This window comes from Miscanthus floridulus, chromosome 16 (genome assembly GCF_019320115.1).
Source record: "Miscanthus floridulus cultivar M001 chromosome 16, ASM1932011v1, whole genome shotgun sequence".
Lineage (NCBI taxonomy): Eukaryota > Viridiplantae > Streptophyta > Magnoliopsida > Poales > Poaceae > Miscanthus > Miscanthus floridulus.
Window position 1 is genome coordinate 226,520 of NC_089595.1, and position 25,940 is coordinate 252,459.

Consider the following 25,940-nt stretch of genomic DNA (forward strand, 5'->3'; position numbering starts at 1 on the left):
CTCTCGCCTAAGGTCGTGGGCTCCGTCTTGCCCGACCCTAAGGACGCGGGTTCCATCTCGTCCGACAGGGACCCATACTACCGCCAACCACTCCAGGTCCAAGCGTTTGGGCCTAGATCAAAACTCTGACGCCAGGGAAGAGGCTGGCATGCCTCAATGTAACATGTGGCCATGACGGGCTATGGGGGTATGGCCCCCAAGATATGGGCCTCACCATCAGAGGTGGCCCAGCCCACAAGATCAAGGCGTGCACGGCGCTGCTCGGCGTGCACCACAAGCTATTGTATAGTATCAAATAGGATACTTTCCTTGTAACCCTATCTCCTCCAGAGTATATAAGGTGAGGTAGGGGTCCCCTAGCAGACAAGATCCATCTACTACATCTCAATACAATACTCCAAAGACACAGGACGTAGAGTATTACGTCGATTAGACGGCCTGAACCTATCTAAATCGTTGTCTCTGCGCCTTGTGTCACCATCCGGTTCCTGATCATGCGTATCCCCACTGACAAATCTACCATCGCGGGATGCCCCTCAGTGGACTGCCGATGATATTCTATCGACAGTTGGCACGCCAGGTAGGGGTGTGTGCTTGATCCATGGTGAGCCAGATGGACCTCAAATCAAAAGCGCGTTCTTGTCATCAATCTCGTGGAGATCCATGCCAGTCCACGACGACGTTTCATCGCTGGCTACACCAGCCCCCGCGACAGCAGATCTGATCTCGGAACCACCTCCGAGGTCGTCTTCACCAACAACTCACTGCCCGCCAGGTGCTCGCCGTCAATGCCGACCAGATAACGCCATACGTCACCGACTAGACTTTCTGTCTAAAGCTAAGTCATGCTTTAATATTCTTTTAAATATTCTCCAATTTCCGTATATCGCCATAATGTTTCTCCGAACTATTTTCTCCATATTTGCTCTCCAAATGATTTTCCGAACCCTTGAACAGTCATGTTGATGCTCGGATGCCTCCAGAGATGGCCCTGTCTCCGGCTCCTCCCTACACGTGCTACGGGCTCCGCACTCTGCGTTATGGGTGGTCGGCAGCGGCTCCTTGGTCACGCCTGCTCCTCCTACATGTGCACGGGCTCTGCGCTCCGTGTTGTGGTTAACAGGCTAGCTAGGGCTAGAGACTCAGCTACACACTAAATGTTCAGGCGGTTTATATCAAATGCATCTTCGCTCCAACTGATCGCCGAGCTACATACGGTATTTTTTTCTCTCTGGAGTTCATATATTTTTACATCATGTACTACCCATTCTACATATTTGTATTGCAGGATCATCGTCCAGGTAATCGGATCACCTGGTGCTTGGACTTCTCCACCTATCAATGGGTCGGACAACTAGGTTCATCGACTTCGTCACCGACCAGTTGATCAGACTGTTCACCTGTCGCTTCTACTCAATGCTAACTTCGCCGCCGACCAGTTGGCCGGACTGTTCATCGCTCGTGCTTCATCGCCAGCTATGCCGGTTACTCCTCGGTGCCTAGATTCTTCGTGCTTGAGGACTAAGTGGGACAAGTTCACCGCACGGACATCGCCAACTATGCCGGGGATTCCTCGGCGCTCGGACATCGCCAGCTACGCCGGGAACTCCTCGCTGCTCGGACATCACCGCCTACGCCGGGGACTCCTCGCTCCTCGGTGCTCAGACATCGCCAGCGATGCCGAGGACTCCTCGCACCTTGGTGCTCGGACATCACCAGCGATGCCGGGGACTCCTCGCTCTTCGGTGCTCGGACATCGCTAGCGATGCCGGGGACTCCTCACTCCTCGGTGCTCGGACATTGCCACCTACGCTAGGGACTACTCGGTGCTCGGTCATCACCGGTGACGTCGGGGACTCCTCACTCCTCGGTGCTCGGACATCCCCAACGACGCCTGCTCGACATCGTCAGCGACGCTTGCTCGACATCGCCAGCAACACCGGGGACTCCTCACTCCTCGGTGCTTGGACATCGCCAGCGACGCCGGGGACTCCTTGCTCCTCGGTGCTCGGACATCGCCAGCGACACTGGGGACTCCTCGCTCCTTGGTGCTCGGACATCGCCAGCGATGCCTGCTCGACATTGTCAGCGACGCCTGCTCGACATCGCCAGCGATGCCGAGGACTCCTCGCTCCTCGATGCTTGGACATCACCGCCTACGCCGGAGACTCCTCGCTCCTCGGTGCTCGGACATCGCCAGCGACGCCAGGGACTCCTCGCTTCTCGGTGCTCAGACATCGCTAGTGACGCTGAGGACTGCTCACTCCTTGGTGCTCGAACATCACTAGCGACGCCGGGGACTCCTCGCTCCTTGTTGCTCAGGCATCGCCAGCGACGCCGGGGACTCCTCGCTCCTCGGTGCTCGGACATCGCCAGCGACGTCGGGGACTCCTCGCTCCTCGGTGTTCGAACATCGCCAGCAACGTCGGGGACTCCTCGCTCCTCGGTGCTCGGACATCGCCAGCGACGCCGGGGACTCCTCGCTCCTCGGTGCTCGAACATCGCCAGCGACACCGGGGACTCCTCGCTCCTCAGTGGTTGACATCACCAGCGACACCGGGGGCTCCTCGCTCCTCGGTGCTCGGGCGTCGCCAGCTACGCCAAGGACTTCCTTACTGCTCGGATCTTGCTACGTCTCATCGGTGTGCTATCAAGCTACTCCATGCTATTTGGATCAGGGTGCTGATCTTGGGCAGCACGTCTGGGGTCTTGATACGCGCATGTCAGACAACGTCGGCAAGCTTTCAGACTTCTTTTTCTTTGACCCTGCTACAAGATTCATTCTTCATCTTCCAGCAGGCTCAGGGACTAAGTGGGCACACTTCACCTTACGGTGAATGTGCTTGTTCTCATCTCGAGGCTACGCCCGGGTACTGGTTGTCTGCTCAGCTGGTCTTCTACTTTATGACCCTGGCACCACGTGACTGCGTCACCTACTATCAGGCTCGGGGACTAGTTGTGGGGGTATGGCCCCCAAGACATGGGCCGCACCATCAGAGGTGGCCCAGCCCACAAGATCAAGGCGTGCACGACACTGCTCGGCGTGCACCGCAAGCTATTGTATAGTACCAAATATGATACTTTCCTTATAACCCTACCTTCTCTAGAGTATATAAGGAGAGGTAGGAGTGCCCTAGTAGACAAGATCTATCTACTACATCTCAATACAATACACCAAAGACACATAACGTAGGGTATTACGTCGATCAGACGGCCTGAACCTGTCTAAATCGCTGTCTCTGCGCTTTGTGTCACCATCCGGTTCCTGATCACGCGCATCCCCACCGACAAATCTACCATCGCGGGATACCCCTCGGTGGACTACCGACGATATTCTATCGACATACCTGGGGATTCACATCAAGAATAATATCGAGCGTGCCGACGCTGTTCTGTCTAATCCTCGTACAGACGCTGACAGGCGCGTCAGTTCACCACGACGTCCGTCGGGACGGAGTGGAACGCCATGACCGGTAGATGACGCCTACGCATGGCGCTAGTGACGAACAGGGCCACGACATGGAGCCGTCCCTGTTAACATCTACAGGATCGATGGGACCCGCATGAAGGAGAAGAGGGACCCGACAACCCTGGAAGCCTTCTTCTCTCTCGTTCTTCTCATTTTCCTCCTCTATAACCTGCGCTTTTCCTTCGCCTGTAAAAGAGGAAGCAGGGTGCCTCATGAAAGGGGATCTTGACACAAGAGCACGATACGAGCACATGGCTGAGCGGCAAGCGAACTCTCAGCACCAGTTCACTCCTTCCACCAGTGACTTGGGATCCTCTCCCTCTCGCCTATTTGTAACCTCTATTGCAAACCAAGTGCCGGTAACACGAGCAGCAGTGAACTGGATGTAGGGACGTTCCGTCCGAACCAGTATAAACCCTTGTGTACTTCGAGCACATCATCCGATCCAGTCACGCAAATACAAATTTACTCGTCGATGGTCCGAAAACACCGACAATACTAATATATTTTTCCTAAAAACTCAGCTATAATTAAAGTCTACTCTAATTTGAAATTCAGGATTATATATACAATAATAAAACTAAGCTAAAGTTTACTATTCAATTATTGATTGCTTAAGATATTCACTTAGGGTCAAATCAAAAATCAAAAATCAAAAGTACAAAATACTGCACATTGAAAAGTATGCCCACGCCCACGTTAGATCAAATCAGATTGTAGAAAAGCTTGGGTATTTAGCATGAACTTGTCTCGCTGCTGGATACTGGTGGATGAGTGTCGTCTACCCCACACACGACGCACGCATAGCAATAGAGCAGCAGTCCTGACACGACAACGACAGCTAATACGACAGCAATGGCGGCGGAGCTCCACTTCGTGCTGGTGCCGGTCATGGCGCAGGGCCACTTGCTCCCTATGCTCGGCCTGGCGCGCCTCATCGCAGGTCACGGCGCGCGCGTCACCGTCGTGCTGACGCCCGTGAACGCCGCGCGCAACAGGCCCTTCCTGGAGCACGCCGCGCGGGCGGGACTTGCCGTCGAGTTCGCCTTCCCGGGACCCGCGCTGGGCCTGCCCGAGGGCTGCGAGAGCGTCGACATGGTGACGGACCTGTCCCTCATCGTCCGGTTCTACGACGCCATGTGGCTTCTCGCCGCGCCGCTCGAGGCGTTCCTCCGGTCGCTGCCCCGGCGCCCCGACTGCCTCGTCGCCGACTCGTTGGCCCCCTGGACGGCGGGCGTCGCGTGGCGCGTCGGTGTCCCGCGGTTGGTGCTCCACGGGCCGTCCGCGTTCTACCTCCTCGCCGTGCACAACCTCGCCAAGCACGGCGCGTACGACCGCGCCGCCGGCGACTTGGAGCCGTTCGAGGTGCCGGACTTCCCGGTGCGCGCGGTTGTCAACAGGGCGACTTCGCTCGGGTTCTTTCAGTGGCCAGGGATGGAGAGGTTCCGGCGGGAGACGCTGGAAGCCAAGGCTACCGCTGACGGCCTGCTCGTCAACATGTGCTCGGCCTTGGAGGGCGCGTTCGTCGAGGGCTACGCGGCGGCGCTCGGCCGGAAGGTATGGGCTGTCGGGCCGCTCTGCCTCACCGACACCGACGCGGCCACGATGGCGGGTAGAGGCAACCGCGCGGCGATGGACGCCGAGCACATCGTGTCCTGGCTCGACGCGCGGCCGGCGGCGTCTGTGCTCTACGTCAACTTCGGCAGCATCGCCTGCGCTGTTCCCAACGCAGGTCGCCGAGCTCGCCGCCGGCCTGGAGGCGTCGCGCCGGCCGTTCATCTGGTCGACTAAAGAGACCGCCGGACTGGACGCGGAGTTCGAGGCCCGCGTCAAGGACTACGACCTCGTCATCCGCGGGTGGGCGCCGCAGATGACCATCCTGTCGCACCCCACCGTCGGCGGCTTCTTGACGCACTGCGGGTGGAACTCGACGCTCGAGGCCATCTCCAACGGCGTGCCGCTGCTGACCTGGCCGCAGTTCGCCGACCAGTTCCTGAACAAGGCGCTGGTCGTGGACGTGCTCGGCGTCGGCGTCCGCGCCGCCGGCCACGCACGTGATGCTCCTGAATCCCGGGGACCCGCTGGTGGTGCAGGTCGGGAGGGACGATGTGGAGAGGGTGGTGGCCGAGCTGATGGACGACGGGGCCAGCCGGCGCGGCGCGGCGGGCCAAGGCGAAGGAGCTCGCCCACAGTACGGTGGCCGCGGTGACCAAGGGCGTTTCGTCGGACATGGACGTGAAGAACATGCTCCGGCATGTCGTGGAGCTGTCGCCAAAGGATAACACTTGGTCCTCGGTGCGGCGGAGGCTGGAGCGCCCGTCCTGCCTCGTACCGGCCCGTCCTGTCCGGTCGCCTCGACGCCGCTGGAGCGCCCGTCGCCTCGCCACCCTGCTCGCTGACGCTGGCGTGCGCCCCTGCCAGCGTACCTGTCACGACGCCGAGCTAGCGACGAGCACCCACCAGGTACGTCAGCAGGATCCTATATCCCCATCTGTCTTCCCTTCCTACAGTGCCAAACGGAACACCTAAACCCAAATCCTAACGGCAGCACTTGGGCAAAGACGACCACGGCTAATCCTAGCAGAAGCACACGGACGACGACAACCAGCGGAGCCGTCACCGAATCGCCCCGCCCTCCCCACTGACGCTGCTGCTTTGCGCCGCCGCCGCCGCCGCCTTAGGTCTCCACTGCCACTGACACACGCCAGGCACGCGGAATCAGGACGCTGTTCCGACGTCCGTTGCAACAGATCGCTGATCTCACCACCTGCAATCCGCGGAGCCTGCAACAGATCGGCGATCATGGCGAGCGTCCGAGCTCCTTAGCATGAACCACCAGCCCACCACTACCAGCTGGGCAGCACAAGCATCACGCCCGTGAACTCCTGCGCCGCACCGCCATTGCCAGGCATGAGCTCGCTCTGGTGAACAACCAGTCCCGGGCTTGCTCCTCCGCCCTTGGTAAGCCGCAGGTGAGCTTCCCCGCACCCCTGCGCTCCTTCTCCACGCACGCGCACACTGTGCAACCACGAGCTCACTTTGCTGGGAAATGGCCGCCGAGCATCGGTCGTGCTCTTTTCCGTGCTCTGCTTTGCACGAGCTTTCCTAGCTTGTTAGCTTGATGACATCAAGATGACTTGTCCATGCTTTCTTGCCGTTTTCCTTCAGAAGAATAAAAGAGAAAATACACTGGATATACTAAGGACCCGTACCCTTCAGCATGGACTTGGTCCATGGTGGACCGCTCACACGCCACACCGCCGGTCCATGGTTCATGGACCCAGTCTGCAGCATAGTCAATGCGCGCTTTGCAAACTAGCCCCTCTGTTTTTGTCGAATCCAGTCAGTATTCCCTGTCTCTTGGAAAACTCACTAGCTACCCCTGCCATCTCCACTTAATCCTAGAAATAGACCCTGCAAGCCATACATACACCTTAGTTTGCAGGTATATATGGGTCTTTGTTTTTAGAAGCAACTTGTTTTGGTTCATGACCTGTGTAATTTGTGGTCACAATGTGATGTCCTGTTCTGCATCCTGCTGCAAATTTTACAAATGAATTAGAAAAGTTGCTTCTAAAAAAGTCCTGCAAGTAACATCTCATTACCACGATTACCATGACTAAAAAAAACAAAACAAAGACCACAGAATGGTGCGACAATTGTTGGGGTCGTCGCTCTGCCTCTCCCCGTGCGACAAAATGTCGCTACGTCGCTTTGCCCAGCATCGTGCGATCGGCGAAAAAGAAAACTCCCCCTCACGCAAACGCTGCCATCGCTCGTGCACGCAAAAGGAAACCTCGTGCGGTAGTCATCGCGCACGCAAAAGGAAACCTCGTCATCGATCTCGGGCGGCAGTCATCACCATCACGCGGCCTCCCTCATCCTCACTCATCGCCATCTCGGGCGGCAGTCAGAGCCCAACGAAGACGGGGAGACGCCACTCGTCGTCGCTCATCGCCGCATCAGGTTAGTCGAGATCCACGATGAACATTCTCCCACTTGCACGTACTTCGCTGCCCTCGCGACCCTCGCCCAGCCTCCTCCCGTCGTGCCTGCCCTAGCCCGTCGCCCGGAGGACTTGCGCCTGTGCTGTGCCCACCCTAGCCCGTCACACGTCACTGGTAAGTCATCCGCTGTTCCTAATTTGTGGGGATGCAGACAGCCCTAAACCCGGAACTGGAGCCCCCACAGCCAACGTGCCTGCCGTCCTTCCCCACAGCCGACGTGCCTGCCGTCGTTCCCCGCAGCCGACGTCACCGACCCGTAGCCGGAGCCGACGTCGCCGAGGTGGACCTAAGAACACCCGCTGCTCAAGCATCGCAGCCCATCGCGAACACCCACTGCCCATTCCAGTTGCTGCTGATTGCTCTACTGTTCATGAACCGATAATAGCTTCCATGTGTCGAAGCGCTGTTTGTGTAAATTATGTCATGCTCTAATCGTTGTGTTGGTGCAGCCTTTGACAAAATTTTGCTTCAGATCAGCTTGATTTCTTTGGATTCACTACGCATTACATCCCTGTCACAGTTACCATTATATGTGTATGGAATGGACATAATAATTGTTTATGCACCCACAGTAACCGATGGCTTACTTTCGGTTTTTATGCAGAGAGTTGTAAAGATTTTTGGTAAGGAGAAGAAGAAAGAACTAGACACAATAGATAGCTTCGCCTATGAGAATTGAACCTTAACTCTTGTCACAGTTGGGCGATTTAAGCATCACTATTCCCCATCTGCACGGATACTTTCAGGTATGTATATGCAGTCCAGTTACTGAATATGAACTATCAATTTGGGATGAAAAACTGAAGCCACTTATCTTGCCCATCCGCAAGAAATGAAAGATTTTGATATGAACTGATTTCAGTGGAAACACGCTTCGAAATTCATTCTAAGTTGACATCATCAAGAGCTGCTGAAGTGTTCCTGGTTCAGGTGAACTATTCTGATTTTCATAGGAAGTATGCTCTAAGGAATAAAATGCGCATTGCTAGCTAAAGTTTCAATCCCTTAATAGAATTCAGAGGTAACAAATTTCGAGCTAACAATGTCTTAATAGGAAATTCACATAACTGCCCTCAATCCAAAATACTGGTTCATACTTGCGGCCAAGCCTTTGGCCTGTGGATTAATCACTCTATAATTTGGTGATTTATATATGCAAAATATATTCTATTGTCACTGCTTTTCATAAGGTCTTCCCCATGTTCAATAACCATAGTTTTAAATAGCGGGCTATAGCAAATAGCGGCATCTTTTTTCCAGAGGCTATACAGCTATAGCGCCGCTATAGCGGGGCTATGCCAGATAGCGGTTTATAAGAAAATCATAAAAAATATGAGTAATTGATTCATAAAAACATGACTGAAATTTGATGAACACAAATATATTTTCAAGGTTCTAGGGATATAGAAAACAATACTTAATATGATATTAGAGCATGATACATTAAGCGTTCAATTTTGCTAAATACCAACTTTAAAACAAAATATAAGTAGATAATAATTAGATTGTCACTATTATAGCTGAAATTGAAATAGCGGCGCTATTTTAAAGCTACATCTAATCAATTTAGCGGCGCTATAGTACAATATAGCGGTCATAGTTGACATAGCGGCAAAAGTGAGAATAGCTTAGCGTGGTCTCTCTCCAGTAGCCATAGCGTCGTTATAGCCCGCTATTTAAAACCAGACCAATAACACAAATGGATGTACTAGTTGCACAGAATTCTTGAACATACAGCAAATAGAAGAACAACACTATAAAATTTTGTCTGAAACCTTCTCTAAACCTGTCACTTGCCTTGCTATCATGATGAGGTTTAGATTGGAAGTTGTATAATCTGTTTCTTCAGCTGCAGTAAGTACGTTTTCAAGTAAGTTAGTGTTGTAATTTTGTACAAGTTGGCTTGGAAGAACTTTCTGGCTACATTTTGGGTACTCTGTAATTTTGTGCCACCAACATTGGCTTATTTAGTCATTTCTGACGTTAGAGACCATGGTCAGAATTTGACTTGTGATCTACTAGGTTATAGACCATATTTAGAAATTCAAGGATCTGAGATTTCGAAAAAGAAATTAAAGGATATGCAGAATTCTTGTGTGATTATCTGAGAATATCATTATAAAGTTATAATGATTCTTATGGTCTGCTATTATTAAGTCTACTGATAGGCTAGCTGAAAATAATTGTAGTTGCTTTTGACCAAGTCATTCTGGGATCTAAATTTATTTTTTTTCTAATAATTACTGAAAATGACTGAAGCTAAGCTAAGTGCTAATAAATCATTTTATAATCAATTGCTTAGCTGAGGAAAACATTTACTTACATAAATCTGAGCTAAAGCTGGAGATTCATGATTTTTGTAGTAGCTTTTGACCAAGTCATTCTAGGATCTAAATTTATTTTTTTCTTAATAATTACTGAAAATGACTGAAGCTAAGTGCTAATAAATCGTTTTATAATCAATTGCTTAGCCGAGTACTTACATAAACCTGAGCTAAAGCTAGGCATTCGTCATTTTAGTGATCCTTTCAAACCATCGTATACTTTATCTTAATAACTGAAGTCAAACCGTGTTGCAGCTCCTTCGAATTGGGCACCAACAGTAAGGAGCTACAACATCGATAGATCATTCTTGTGACTCCGAAGGTGATCTCTGGTTTCAAATTCAAATTTACATATATCTTATCCCCTAATTTAATTACTTTTTGAGAAACAAATGGATTTGGAAATGTGGCAGCACATAAAAGTCATTGCTAAAAGAAATTTTATATGGCCAATCACACATGGTTTAGATTAATCAGCATGGCCTTTTTTTACTTGACATTGATCTATGCAATAGTGATGGATGCAGCAGGTTCATATTAGGCCAGCTATGTTTACCATGCTTACAGACCTCAGCTATGGAGATTTTTCAAGACACGTAGTATTACTCACGTGGCAGACATTAATATTTACATATATACTCGAACCTGTGTACAGGATGGTAAGGAGATACGGTGGAACTTATTCGTGGATTTATTGGCGCACGAAAGAAATGGATATCGGAGATTTCTTTCGGCCGATATAAAACATTATCTTAGCTGCATCACAGAAAGGTCTATAAAGTAGAGTTTGTGAGCCGCGACGCCGCGCTCTCCGTGACTGTGTTAATTTCACAAACTTTGTTTTTTTATTAAATATCATTTTAACATTGGTATTTAATTTTTATAGTATTGTTTTTTTATCATGCGATTCGTGTGTGAAAGTATCTAGGCCCCTAGTTGGGTTTCAGTGATTAATGACAATACAAGATTACTATGACTAACGTATGTTTTGCAGAGGCAATTAAGTTAGGTCATGGTAATGGAGATCAATTGGGCAATCAAGGTGGTCATGCCCCTACGATGGAAATCGTTTCGGTTTTCAAAGGATGGACGATAAGGTTAAGGATGACTAGTTCTAAGTGTCGATTGGAGTTGGAGAGACACTTAGAGTAGTTTAGAACTTTGTTTTTTCCTTTGGCCGTACTATTAAGGGGGTATGGACGGGTAGCTTGACCTAGATGAGTCTAGTGAGTTAGGTGTGGTGCACACTTGTTAAAACTAGCACTAGGTAGCTCCACACCAGCCCTATGATCCTATGGAGCAAACTTCATTCATATATGATCGAGAGTTGAAAGTGAATGGAGGGTCAAATACTGATCGGACGCTGGCTCCGGTGCGACCGGACGCTGGCTCCGGTGCGACCGGACGCTGGCCGCAGGGTCCGGTCAGTTCATTTGATCAAGAGACTGCGTTCGGTGCGACCGGACGCTGAGTGGTCAAGTGATCGGACGCTGAGAGGCAGCATCCGATCGACTCCAGTAAGGTTCCAGAGAAGGAATTCTGCGACCGGACGTGTCCGGTCAGTATTGACCGGACCCAGAGGATCCAGCGTCCGGTCGAGTACAGTAAGCATCCAGTGAGGGTTTAATGCGATCGGACGCGTCCGGTCAGTGGTGACCGGACCCTGCCAGCGTCCGGTCAACACTTCAACACTGGTGTGCGGGTTGAATCGACCGGAGCGTCCAGTCAACATGATCGGAGCTTCCGATCACCCCACAGAAGCTCATAACGATTCGTTTTTCAGGCTGTCTTATAAATAGAAGCTCCACTCGTGTGTGGAGTCACTTTTGCTCATTCCAACAGCTGAGAAACACGTTTGTGAGTGCCAAGAAGAGCAAGGTCCTAGTGAGGTGATTGAGATTTGAGAATCCTAGGGAGTAGCCTCATTAGTGAATCAAGAGTAGCAAAGTGTGCATCCACCGTTCTCATTAGGCTTCGCGTGGTCAAGTGAGAGTTCATGCTTGTTACTCTTGGTGATCGCCATCACTTAGACGGCTTGGTGGTGATTGGGAGCTTGGTGATCACCCGGCGGAGCTTGTGGGTGACCCAACTCAAGTTGTGAGCGGTTTTGGGTGATTCGCCACGACGGAGTGTCGAAGAATCAACCCGTAGAGAGCACTTGATCCTTGCGCGGATCAAGGGGGAGCTACACCCTTGCGCGGGTGCTCCAACGAGGACTAGTAGAGAGTGGCGACTCTCTGATACCTCGACAAAACATCGCCGCGTTCCTCTCTGTCTCTATTTACATTGTGCATTTACTTCGAGCAATTCAATACTTGTTGTTACATTCATAGAATTGTCATGTTAGAGTAAGTTTGGAACATAGGTTGAAAGTCCTTTGTGCGTTAGATTAATAGAAACATTTTTCTAGGCACAAGGGGTTAATTGGGCTAACCATAGGCTTTAATTATTGCAAGAAAATTTAGAATTAGCCCAATTCACCCCCTCTTGGGCATCTTGATCCTTTCAATTGGTATCAGAGCCTCGTGCTCACGTTTTTAAGCTTAATCGCTTAGAGCAAGATGTCTCACGGGGATGGACCTCCTCCTATCTTTGAGGGAGATGACTTTCCATATTGAAAAATCCGCATGGAGGCGTACTTAGAAGCTCTAGACATTGGTATACTAAGAGCCGCCTCACAAGGCTTCCCAAAACCTCAGGATGCTACTAACCTACAAGGCGATGAGGTTAATTATGAAAACTGAAATGCAAAGGCTCAAAACACCATCTTTAGAGGCCTTTGCAAAGATGTGTTCAACCGCATAAGGAACCACAAAGACGCCCATGCTCTATGGTCGGACGTTTGTGCGCTCCATGAGGGAACCAAGAGTGAGCGTGAGGAACGCTATCATCTTGTGATTAAAAAGCTAAATTCATTTGAGATGCTTCCCAAAGAATGTGCTAATGAGATGTATTCACGTTTGAATGTTCTTGTAGAGGAAGTCAATGGGCTTGGACTTACTCAAATGTCACCATCCGACGTTGCGAGAAAGATCTTGAGTGTCCTCCCCATTGACAAATATGGGCATATTGTGACCGTGCTACACCAAGGTGATCTTTCCACCGCTACATCGACACAAATCTTGGGAAAGATCAATGCTCATGAGATGTACATGCACATCACGCCACAAGATGGCTCATCCTCTACCAAGAAGAAAGAGAAGGACTTAGCATTCAAAGCTAGCCAAGATAAGGGCAAAGCAAGACTTGAGTATGAGAGCTCAAGTGATGAAGAAGATAAAGATGAAAATCTTGCTCTCATGGTGAAGAAGGCCACCAAGATGCTAAAGAAGCTAAACAAGAGTGGCATCAAGTTTGACGGCAAGAAGAAGAAGTTCTTCACAAGCTCTAGAAGGAAGCCAATCTCCAAAATGGATTGCTTCAATTGTGGTGAACTTGGTCATCTAGCACATCAATGCACCAAGCCCAAGAAAGACAAGTTCAAGAACAAGAACAAGGGCAAGAAAGATGACTCAAGTAACGAAGATGAAGATGAAAAGAAGAAGAACAAGCCATACAAGAAGAGAGATGGCAAGAAGAGAGACTTCCACAAGAAGAAGAAGAGTGGAAATGCCTACATTATCAGTGATTGGCTCATGGATATTGATTCATCTAGTGGATCATCCGATGATGATAGTGACAATAAGAAGGTGGTTGCCATTGCTATTGATCTTTCATCTTCATCGCCACCATCGCCATCATCCTCTACACACCTATGCCTTATAGCCAAGGGTGAACACAAGGTAACTAATAATGATGATAGTAATGATGATGAGCAAGCTAGTGATGATGATAGCGATAGCGATGATGATGATTCACCTTCATATGATGATCTTGTCAAAATACTAAGAAAATACACTAAGATCATTAGAAAGAGTAGAGCTAAAAATGAAAAGCTTGATGCTAAAAATGATTCACTCTTAGCTAAATGTGATACATTGGAAAAGGCAAATGTTGAGCTTAAACAAACAAATGATGCTATATCATCCAAACTCAAGGAGCTAAAATCTTCTAAGAAAGAGCTTAAAGATAAACATGATAAACTTGAGTGGGTGCACAATGAGCTCATCACTAGCCACAACAAGCTAAAAGATGAATACACTACTCTTAAGATCAATCATGATACTCTTGTTATTGCTCAAAAATTTCTACCAAATGACCCACATGATGCTACTAACCATGTTGTTAAGATTGATATAGCTACACCATGTGATGATTTATTTGATGAGAGCATTGAGCAAGGATCTAGTGGCAAAGGCAAGAAAGTGGTTGAGTGCAATGACTATGATGAATATGTCAAGCTCAAGAATGCAAATGAAAAGCTCATGAAAGATCTTGAAGAGATGAAAAGCCACAACACCATTGTGCTAGAAAATCTTGATCATGATGAAGAGTTGATCCTTGAGAATGAGAAGCTCAAAGAAGAGAACAAGAAGCTCAAGGAAGAGAAGAACAATGATGTTCTCAAGGAAGAGAACAAGAAGCTCAAGATGGAGAAAGAGCATCTCAAGATGGGATTGAGCAAGTTTGCAAGAGGCAAGCATCTCCAAAGTGAGCTACTCATGAACACCGTCATGAAGATGGATAGAAGTAGCATTGGATATGTGGCAAGTGTAGAGAAGAAGAAGGCTCAAGTTCAACAACAACAATCAAAGCCAAAGCCAAAGCCAAAGCCAAAGCCAAAGAGATGTTTTGAGTGTGGACAAAAAGGCCACTTTGCTCATGAGTGCCAAACTCCACCGCCACAACCCTTGCCCAAGCATGCTAGACCCTTTGCCTTCAATGCTTGCTACATGCTTAGAAAGGATTCTAGTGGAAAGATGAAAGTCATGTTCTTAGGACCCCCTAACAAGAATAGGTCTAAGAAGATTTGGGTGGCTAAGTCACTTGTTGAGAAGGTGAAGGGCCCTCAACAAGTTTGGATTCCTAAAGCTTGAATCTCTTGTGTGTAGGTGAACTACAAGACCGGTGGAAGTCATTGGGTTATTGATAGTGGTTGCACTCAACATATGACCGGTGATCCTCATATGTTCACCTCACTAGATGAAGAGGTAGATGGACAAGAGAAAATAACATTTGGAGATAACTCAAAGGGCAAGGTTAAAGGATTGGGCAAAGTGGCAATATCAAATGATCATTCCATCTCCAATGTGCTATATGTTGTTTCATTGAGTTTCAACTTGCTATCCATTAGACAATTGTGTGATCTTGGCTTTCAATGCTTGTTCACCGAGAAGGAGGTTGTTGTATCCAAGGTAGATGATAATCAAGTGATATTCAATGGATTTAGATACAACAACTTATATCTAGTGGACTTCACCTCCGAAGATGCAAATTTGAAGACTTGCCTATTCACCAAAACAACACTTGGGTGGCTATGGCATAGAAGACTTGCTTATGTTGGTATGAGTTCACTCAAGAAGCTAATGAAGAATGATTTGGTGAGAGGGTTGAAGGATGTGAAGTTTGAGAAGGACAAGCTTTGTAGTGCATGTCAAACCGGCAAGCAAGTTGCAAATACCCATCCAACAAAAGCTTTCATGTCAACCACAAGAGTGCTAGAACTCCTACACATGGATTTATTTGGTCCAACAACATACAAGAGTTTAGGAGGGAATCTCTATTGTCTTGTGATTGTTGATGACTATTCAAGGTATATATGGGTATTCTTCCTTCATGACAAATCCGAAGTTGCATCTTGCTTCAAGAAGTTTGCCAAGAGAGCTCAAAATGAATTTGAAGTGAAGCTCAAGAAGATAAAAAGTGACAATGGAAAAGAATTTGACAACACAAATATTGAAGCTTATTGTGATGAAGTTGGGATCAAACATGAAGTCTCTGTAACTTATACTCCACAACAAAATGGTGTAGTTGAGAGAAAGAACCAGACTTTGATCACTCTTGCAAGGACAATGCTAGATGAGTACAATACCCCCGAAGCTCTATAGGTGGAAGCAATCAACACCGCATGCTATGCATCAAACCGCCTATTCCTTCAAAAGTTCCTTGGCAAGACACCTTATGAGTTGCTCAATGGAAAGAAGCCAGACGTCTCCTTCTTTAAGGTGTTTGGTTGCAAATGCTACATCTACAAGAAGCGGCAACACCTAGGGAAGTTCCAAAGACATTGTGATATTGGTTTTCTTGTTGGTTACTCATCAAAGTCCAAAGTATATAGAGTATTTAATCATGCCACCGGCTTGGTTGAAGAAACATATGATGTGGAATTTGATGAATCTAATGGCTCCCAAGGAGCATATGAGAATCTTGATGATGTAGGTGATGAACCATTGAGGGAGGCTATGAAGAATATTCTGGTGGGAGACATTAAGCCAAAAAGATGATGAAGATGATGTACAAATCATTAATCAACCCTCTTCATCAAGTGTGCCACAAGATGGTGAAAAAGATGGGAGAGTAGAAAATGAAGATACTCATGTCTCCCATGAGCAAATTGTGGTACAAGCACAAGATGTTGATGCTCCACAACCTCCTCCTCAAGTGGTCAATAGAAGAAATACACCTCTCCTACAAGATCATCACAAGATCTCATCATAGGGAGTCCATCAAAGGGTGTAATGACTCAATCTCAAAAACTTGCTTCATTTATTGCTCATCACTCTTTTGTCTCTTGCTATGAGCCTACCAAGGTAGAAGAAGCTCTTAAAGATCTAGATTGGATCAATGCCATGCATGAAGAGTTGAACAACTTCACTCGCAATGAAGTTTGGACTCTTGAAGAGTGACCAAACGGTGCAAGAGTCATTGGAACAAAGTGGGTGTTCCGCAACAAGCAAGATGATCAAGGTGTCGTTGTGAGGAACAAGGTAAGACTAGTTGCAAAGGGATTCTCTCAAGTTGAAGGTTTAGATTTTGGAGAGACCTTTGCACCGGTTGCAAGATTAGAAGCCATCCGTATCCTACTTCCATATGAATCACATCATGAAATGAAACTATATCAAATAGATGTGAAAAATGCATTTTTAAATGGCTTTATTAATGAACTAGTCTATGTTGATCAACCTCCCAGGTTTGAAGACACTAGATATCCTAATCATGTTTATAGGTTGTCCAAGGCACTATATGGGCTTAAGCAAGCCCCAAGAGCTTGGTATGAGCGCCTTCGGGACTTCCTCATTGAGAAAGGCTTCACCATTGGGAAGGTCGACACCACACTATTCACCAAGAAGCTTGATGGGCATATCTTCATTTGTCAAGTATATGTTGATGATATCATCTTTGGATCATCAAATGAAGACTCATGCAAAGAATTTGGTGAATTGATATCAAAGGAGTTCAAGATGTCAATGATTGGTGAGCTTACATTCTTTCTTGGTTTTCAAGTCAAGCAAATGAAAGAAGGCATCTTCATCTCTCAAGAGAAATACACAAAAGATCTTCTCAAGAGATTCAAGATGGATGAATGTAAGCTAATCAAGACACCAATGCCTACCAATGGACATCTCGACCTAGATGAGGGAGGTAACCCGGTTGATCAAACTCTCTACCGTTCCATGATTGGTAGCTTGTTATATTTAACCGCATCTAGGCCCGACATCATGTTTAGTGTGTGTATGTGTGCTAGATTTCAAGCTAATCCTAAGGAAACACATTTAATTGCCGTAAAAAGAATCCTTAGGTATCTTAAGCACACACCAAGCATTGGCCTTTGGTATCCTAAAGGAGATATATTTGAATTAGTTGGCTATTCCGATTCAGATTATGCCGGTTGCAAAGTTGATAGAAAAAACACATCCGAAGGGTGTCATTTGCTTGGTAGATCACTTGTGCCTTGGTCCTCCAAGAAGCAAAATAGTGTGGCTTTGTCCACCGCTGAAGCGGAATACATTGCCGCGGGTGCTTGTTGTGCACAAATATTATACATGAAACAAACTTTGCTAGACTATGGTGTAGTTCTAGAAAAGGTACCTCTTTTGTGCGACAATGAAAGTGCGGTAAAACTTGCAAATAATCCGGTTCAACACTCTTGCACCAAGCACATAGATATCCGCCATCATTTTCTAAGAGATCATGTTGCTAAAAATGATATATCACTAGAAGGTGTAAGAACCGAAGATCAATTAGCGGGTATCTTCACTAAACCGCTAGACGAGGCTACATTTTATAGATTGCGGAATGAGCTCAATGTACTTGATTTTAGTAACTTTACTAAAAATTGAGCTTGTGTTGTCCCTTGCATTCATTGTATTATACAACATGTTTAATTTTTGGTAATACATATAGGGCTTGTCTAACATGGTTAAGATAACCGCCGAAAAGCGTGTGAAGAAGTTTAACCTTGGATCAAACTTGACAAGCAACTAGATTTACTTACAAGTATTGCATATGCATGATTGTTGTTTGTCTTTTTGTTCCATTTGCCCTTTTATTGTCTATTTTCATAAAAAGAATTATAGCCTAAGGCAAAATATTTTGAAAATATGAGGGTTTGAGAGAGGTCACTCACATCAGTCCCAATTGATGCTTATTTGGATCTTATTCAAGTTGGGACTTGATTGGGAACAGGCAGCGCAAAGGAACTTTGAAGATTTGATGGAAAAGAGTGACCGGACGCTGCACTGGACTTTGATGTCTAGCGTCCGGTCAGTTCACAGGAGGTGAACAGCTGCTGAAGGAGTGACTGGACACTACGGTTCAGCGTCCGGTCAGAAGGTGTTCAGCGTCCGGAAGCTGAAGGCGTTAGGCAACACAGCACCGGACTCTGGTTGCGTCCGGTCATGGACCACCGAACGCGTCCGGTCATGATTCCAGAGGTTTTGGACCTCTCTGGAATCGACCGGACGCTGGGTGGTAGCGTCCAGTCGCTTCCACCGGAGCGTCCGATCAGTAGGAATCATGCGGACTTCGATCTCTGTTTTCGTTTCCTATTCTGTCTCGCTGGGATCCCTTTATAATCAATTTGGCCGTACCTAGCACCGCATCCGCCTTTGCCCTAGCCTGCTTCCCCGCACCGACGCTGCCGCAGCTTCTCCGCGCCAGCACCATCATGCAGCTCGCCACGCCAGCGCCACCGCTAGCCCACACGCACGCTGTAGCCTACCCGCGCGCACGCTGTCGACTACTCCTACGCCGCCAGCGCCCTATCCACAGCACCGTCGAGCCAAGTCCCGGTGCCCTAGCGCCACCGTCAGTCCACATCGCCGATTCATAGCCGTAGTGTGATTCTCACCCTTTGCTTCGCCCCGAGCTATCCATTCACCGCTCAACCCTAACCCTAGCCGGTTCCGAAGGTTCCCCGCGTGACGTCTCTTCTCTTCTCTTCTCGGATCGTCAGTTCGTCAGGTAGCAAGCCACTCACTTCTATTTTGTATCTAAATTGCTTGCTCTCATAGGGTTTCACATCTATTAGATATATCGTATTTACTTGTATATCCATCTATTCCATCGTGCAGCGAGTCGGTGTCGTTGAGGTGACAGGTGCTGTTGTTAGTCAACTCGGAGTCAAGCTCACGAGTACGGATCGAGGCCAAGCCTCGAAAGTGTTAGTGGACAGTTGATCTTGTTAGCGGCAGTTTCTCTTGTCAGATCAGATGGCTCGCACCAAGAACATTGGTGGTGGTCTAGGAGATGACGATCGGAGGCCCCCGCCTCGTCAGCCTGCAGGACCTAAAGGCAATGCAACAAAGCATGTTGTATCCAAGAAGCACAAGTACCCTAATGCAGAGACAACTCATGTAGCAGCAGTTGCAGAGGCCGCAGAGCGTGCCGAGAGAGGAGGTGCCCGCAGTGGAGTTGTCATTACATATCAGCAGCTTACACCTGCACAGAGGGTAGCAGTTGAAGAGGCTGAGCGTCTTTATGGTAGTCCACCTGGGACTGTCATGATGGCAGGACGACATCTTTCCATTGTGGATCCTCAGCCTCAGGGGGAGTCACAGCAGCAGCCCCCACCAGTAGAGCCTCAGCCAGCTCAGGAGACTCAGGAGGGCCAGTAGGCCGAGGAGGCTGAGGAGACAGAGCAGGCACCACAGCCCCAGCTTCGCCGCTCTAGTCGTACCCATGTTCCAGTCTCACCAAGGTCACCGACACAGCGGAGGGGTTCGCGTCCACCACCTAGACCACAGGGCCCGCCTCCAGTGGTACATCTTGACTTGAGGGCCGCCACGGCCAAGCAGGTTCTACAGCTGAGGTTTGTAGAGTTTGAGGTGTGGTTTTCTCCGAGGAGGGATGAGAGAGCAGCAGAGGGTTTCTACACGCCACTGTAGGAGGATTTCTATAATGCTTATCTCAATAGTGGGGCAGTGTTCAGATCTCAGCGGGTATGCAGTATAGAGTCTATTGTGGCAGCAGCCGGAGAGCATATCCGCCCATACTTATCATATCTGCCGGGGCTGACAGATTTGATTGGACGGATAGGATTATATGTTCCATCTTGGGTCCATCAGTTCTATGCTTTGCTCTACGTTGACCCGCATCATAACTATATACACTTTGCATTCAGAGGCAGAGACTACAGGGTGATGAGTATTAGGGCCAGGGAGATACTGAGGCTACAGGAGCAGCCTGTCAGGTTACATGAGGTATGTTATGGACAGCAAGAGCCCCCTAGGCTCCTCATGGAGGTTTGGTGCCCCCTACAGATCTTGTGAGTCATTACTTCAAGGAACCCTTTGGTGAGGGGTCGAGGAGGAACCCCAGTGACCTTACTCCTACAGCTAGAGTGCTAGAGGCTATCATATGGAGGACACTACTTCCTAGGTTGGGATATAGAGAGGGCTTGACTCGCCTCTAGCTTTGTCTTCTCAATGCCCTAATGCAGCAGATAGTGTTCGATATTTGGGATCTTCTTCTGTCTGAGATGGAGGACACGATAGCTGAGGGCTTCAAGGGTCGCAGGCAGCTTCCATATGCACATTGGATCACATTCCTGATGCTCAAGGCTGTGCAAGTTAGGACCCCTGAGATGGTTGTAGAGTACAGAGGTGCCACCACAGAGTTTCCAGCTTATAACATGGCACAGAGGATCAGGCATAGCACACCATAGGCATCCACTCAGCCTCACCGTTGTCTAGATGTACCAGAGTCCGCAGCTCAGCAGGACGGGATTATCAAAGGCATAGCCGCTACTGAGGAGGAGCAGCTTGAGGCTCAGCAGGAGAGGAGTGAGTCTAGTGACAGTTCTAATGACGACTACCTACCTATTCCTCATATGCCTCCACGTAGACACGATGCAGAGGCCGGCAGTTCTAGCTCAGCTCCACCTGCACCGCAGATGGACCCCGCTTTGATTGCTATTCTTGAGCGGATGCAGCAGGATCAGGCACGACAGGCTCAGGAGACCGCTGCCAACTTTGCACAGTTTCAGGCTCGTTAGGACGAGTTCCAGCAACAGCAGCATGTCCTCTAGCAGCAGCAGCAGCTTATGGGATTCATGCAGCATGTAGTGACAGCTCTTGGGGCCCCACAGCCACAGCCTTCGCCCTAGCTTGCTCAGCCTGCCACCACTATGACGACTCCAGCAGTACAGCCCAGCGGGCTTCAGAGTTAGGGACAGCCTCTAGCTCAGTTTGCTTCCCCCCTAGTACAGGTGTCCCAGTGGTTAGCTTCACCCGTGGTAGCCCTGTAGTTCACACCACTCTAGATAGGCTTCACACCGGATCAGTCATCTTCGCTATTTGTGCCTGACACGTCAGTCTCTAGGAGTCTTGGAGCATCTTTCAGCGAGTTGACAGGGATGCCTACACCGCCACATATGCATACTGCCAGTCCTTCTACAGCCGCTCTAGTCGTCGTGACTACTCAGATGCTCCCTTCGTCTGTCGCATCTTCAGATCCTACGACAGATATACTAGCAGCATCATAGGCAGCACCTACCCCAGCTCAGACCCAGACCGCTTCAGCGACGCTTCTAGCCACAGAGGGTTAGTCAGCACAGAGCTCAGGGTCAGATGATGATGGTGCCCAGTTCTAGCTTGCTCCTCGTACTTTAGCGCCCGACTCGTCCGTTGCAGCCCCGTTGACCGACCCTTAGGTTTTGGTATTTGACGCCAAAGGGGGAGAGGGTTCGAGTATGTAGACTCAGGGGGAGCGACTTATAGGGGGAGCCTAGTTAGCTACTTGTAGGGGGAGCCTAGTTAGCTATTAGTCTATTATATACATTTGGAGTTTTATTTGTGTGATACACTATTACTATTATGCATTCGTGTGTTTACTTGCATGCATGCTATTATATCTACATAATAGTGATATCTACGTGATTGTGATATATGACATGTGTGCTCTCTACTTTGAATTCATTGATATGTCATATCACTTGTGTTATGCTCATTTGCTTTGCTTCCGCGTTTATACTCCGATGCAAATGAGCTTTATTACTTGTACTCATGCTTATTTCATATCCTTTGAGTACATTGTGTTAACTTGGGTCATATAAGCTTGCCTAACTATTTTGTTCTTATTGACAAAAGCTTATATGAACCAAGCATGTCAATAACCTCACTCTTTCACATACTCGAGGTGGTATTGTCATCAATCACCAAAAAGGGGAGATTGAAAGTATCTAGGCCCCTAGTTGGGTTTCGGTGATTAATGACAATACAAGATTACTATGACTAACGTGTGTTTTGCAGAGGCAATTAAGTTAGGTCATGGTAATGGAGATCAATTGGGCAATCAAGGTGGTCATGCCCCTACGATGGAAATCGTTTCGGTTTTCAAAGGATGGATGACAAGGTTAAGGATGACTAGTTCTAAGTGTCGATTGGAGTTGGAGAGACACTGAGAGTAGTTTAGGACTTTGTTTTTTCCTTTGGCCATACTATTAAGGGGGGTATGGATGGGTAGCTTGACTTAGATGAGTCTAGTGAGTTAGGTGTGGTGCACACTTGTTAAAACTAGCACTAGGTAGCTCCACAACAGCCCTATGATCCTATGGAGCAAACTTCATTCACATATGATTAAGAGTTAGAAGTGAATGGAGGGTCAAATACTGACCGGACGCTGGCTCCGGTGCGACTAGACGCTGGCCGCAGGGTCCGGTCAGTTCATTTGATCAAGAGACTGCATTCGGTGCGACCGGACGCTAAGCGATCAAGTGACCGGACGTTGAGAGGCAGTGTCTGGTCAACTCCAGTAAGGTTCTAGAGAAGGAATTCTGCGACCGGACGTGTCCGGTCAGTACTGACCGGACCCTGAGGATCCAGCGTCCGGTCGAGTACAGTAAGCATCCAGTGAGGGTTTAATGCGATCGGACGCGTCCGGTCAGTGGTGACCGGACCCTGCCAGCGTCCGGTCAACACTTCAACACTGGTGTGCAGGTTGAACTGACTGGAGCATCCAGTCAACATGACCGGAGCGTCCGGTCACCCCGCAGAAGCTCATAACGGTTCGTTTTTCAGGCTGTCTTATAAATAGAAGCTCCACTCGTGTGTGGAGTCACTTTTGCTCATTCCAACAGCTGAGAAACACGTTTGTGAGTGCCAAGAAGAGCAAGGTCCTAGTGAGGTGATTGAGATTTGAGAATCCTAGAGAGTAGCCTCATTAGTGAATCAAGAGTAGCAAAGTGTGCATCCACCGTTCTCATTAGGCTTCGCGTGGTCAAGTGAGAGTTCATGCTTGTTACTCTTGGTGATTGCCAACACCTAGACGGCTTGGTGGTGATTGAGAGCTTGGTGATCACCTGGCGGAGCTTGTGGGTGACCCAACTCAAGTTGTGAGCGGTTTTGGGTGATTCGCCGCGACGGAGTGTCGAAGAATCAACCCATAGAGAGCACTTGATCCTTGCGCGGATCAAGGGGGAGCTACACCCTTGCGCGGGTGCTCCAACAAGGACTAGTGGGGAGTGGCGATTCTCCGATACCTCAGCAAAACATCGCCGCGTTCCTCTCTCTTTCTATTTACTTTGAGCATTTACTTTGAGCAATTCAATACTTGTTGTTACATTCATAGAATTGCCATGTTAGAGTAAGTTTGGAACATAGGTTACAAGTCCTTTGTGCGTTAGATTAATAGAAACACTTTTCTAGGCACAAGGGGTTAATTGGGCTAACCATAGGCTTTAATTATTGCAAGAAAATTTAGAATTAGCCCAATTCACCCCTCTCTTGGGCATCTTGATCCTTTCAGTGTGTTTTAAGTATAAAATGTTAACTATCCCATAGCAGCGCACAGGCACGCTACCTAGTCTTTATATAAAACTAAGAGCTTTGTTACTGTGCTTGGTTCCTACCTAAAAAAATATTGCCAGCAGTTAATTGTACTTAAGGTTACTTTAGTACTTTTAGCCAGTCATTAACTTTAATTGACATTCCTTTTTCTTTAGCGCATGAAACTTACGATATCAAGACCACGCCGCCGCCGCTGTCCGCGTCGCCGGCGCTTGCCTCCCTGAGCCGTCGTTGCTCCCGCCTGCTGTTCGACTTTAAACCTGCCACGGACATGCCTACCACCGCAAGGTGAACCTGAGGGCTCGGTACTTTTGCCTATCAAAGCCAAAGCGCATGGAGCGGTGGGGCTCCTAGGAGGAGGCTGCCGAGGTGATGGGGATCACCATGGATGGCAGCATGGCGCAGACCGGGCTGTGACTGACAAAATGAACCACCAGCACCCAACCATCCTGGAGAGGCAGCGAGCTCAATTGCAAGGCAGATTACGATCAATCCCAACTCAGCAAATCGAGGTTCTTGGGGTTGTGTCTGGCAAGGCATTTGATGGCATCACCTCCTCGTAGTTCCACATGAGCCCGTGGCGATGAAGTCATACGTGTCCAGCAGCACGGGCCAGTGCCCAGGCCATGGCGGAAATCATGTACGCGCGCCGGCGACACCGACGGTAATCAAGATGGAGAATCCCAAATACTATTATGTCCTTCCTATTAAATTAGAAACAGGTTCCGGGTCCACTTATTTCAGGTTCCGCCACTTAAGTTCCGTCTAATTGGTTCTTCTTATTTTAAAACCCTTAGATCTTACTAGATAAAGGGCTCTTTTATTTTCAAGCACTATAAAATTTCACTAAAACTAATAAATATGTCTCCTTTGAACCATTTGCCATCATGAAGAATACACTCCTGAGGCCATTTAAGTTGTCCCCCACTATATGAGGATTGATTGATTCTTCTAAGATCTATAAAGTTGGTTCGAGAGTCCGGGGGCCCAATGGCAATTCCATCCTTGAGCACTCTAAACTTCAACAAGCATTTGTTTTGTTACTCATGGAGGTGAAATCTCCTAGACGGCTAAGCTTTGTTTATCGAACTCTTAAGAAAATTTGTGAAGTTTCGATTTCACCTCCACAAGGGAAAGTGGAGCCAAGATACTTTGGGATCCTTTAGCAAGGCTAAGTGACTTAAGAGAAACACGGCTCCCTTATGAGTTCTTCAACAGAAGTAGTCAAAGAGGTGAGTTGAACTTCGATAAACGAATCATGCATCATTTTTCTTGTTTTTTTGTGTTCTTATTGCTGAATTTGACTTTTGGGTTATTCACATTTATTTACTTGTTATTGTGTTTTTGGTTGTAGGTTTTGTGACAAACCAACTCACTACATGTCCAACAACCTTAGTAACAAGTAGAATCGATTAAATAGCCATAATCTTTATTGATTTGTGATTTTGCATTACCCAGTTCAGGAAATTCTGACCCAGTGTGAAATTCCTAAACTTTCGAACTTGGCCAGATATTCTGGTCCTATAATCCGTGGGGTTTTATGCTTTTTAGGAACACCACCCTACTCTAGGTGACATCTCGATGCTTTCGTTAGCTCAAACAAATAACGAAGAGAATGGAAATGGTAGGAGATGGACGTGCACCCTGTAGGAAATAACAAAGGACGACTATGAGTTAGGGCTTGTTTGGATCCCGTAGACTAATGGTTAGCCGCTAATTTTTAATCCAGAGGGATCCAGACGGACTAGCTAAAAGAGGAGCTAATTTTTTGCGCACACCACAACTAGTATTTAGTTCACTAGTCGAGAGAAGGGAGCTAACGAGAGCAAAAAGGGGCTAACAAGTGGAGAATGACTCTTTTATCCTGCTCACACTCTCTCCTCCCCCCCATCCGGTCTCCCTTGTCGACACCTTGCTACAGTGCCACCAATGGACCTCGACTAGTTGGCCTATGAGCTCGGAATCAATCAACTCG

General features: G+C 48.1%; 1 pseudogene; it reads left to right on the plus strand.

The window, feature by feature from the left end:
- Positions 1–4,246: 4,246 nt before the first annotated feature.
- Positions 4,247–10,559, plus strand: LOC136513709 (UDP-glycosyltransferase 73E1-like; annotated as a pseudogene).
- The last annotated feature ends 15,381 nt before the right edge of the window (positions 10,560–25,940 follow it).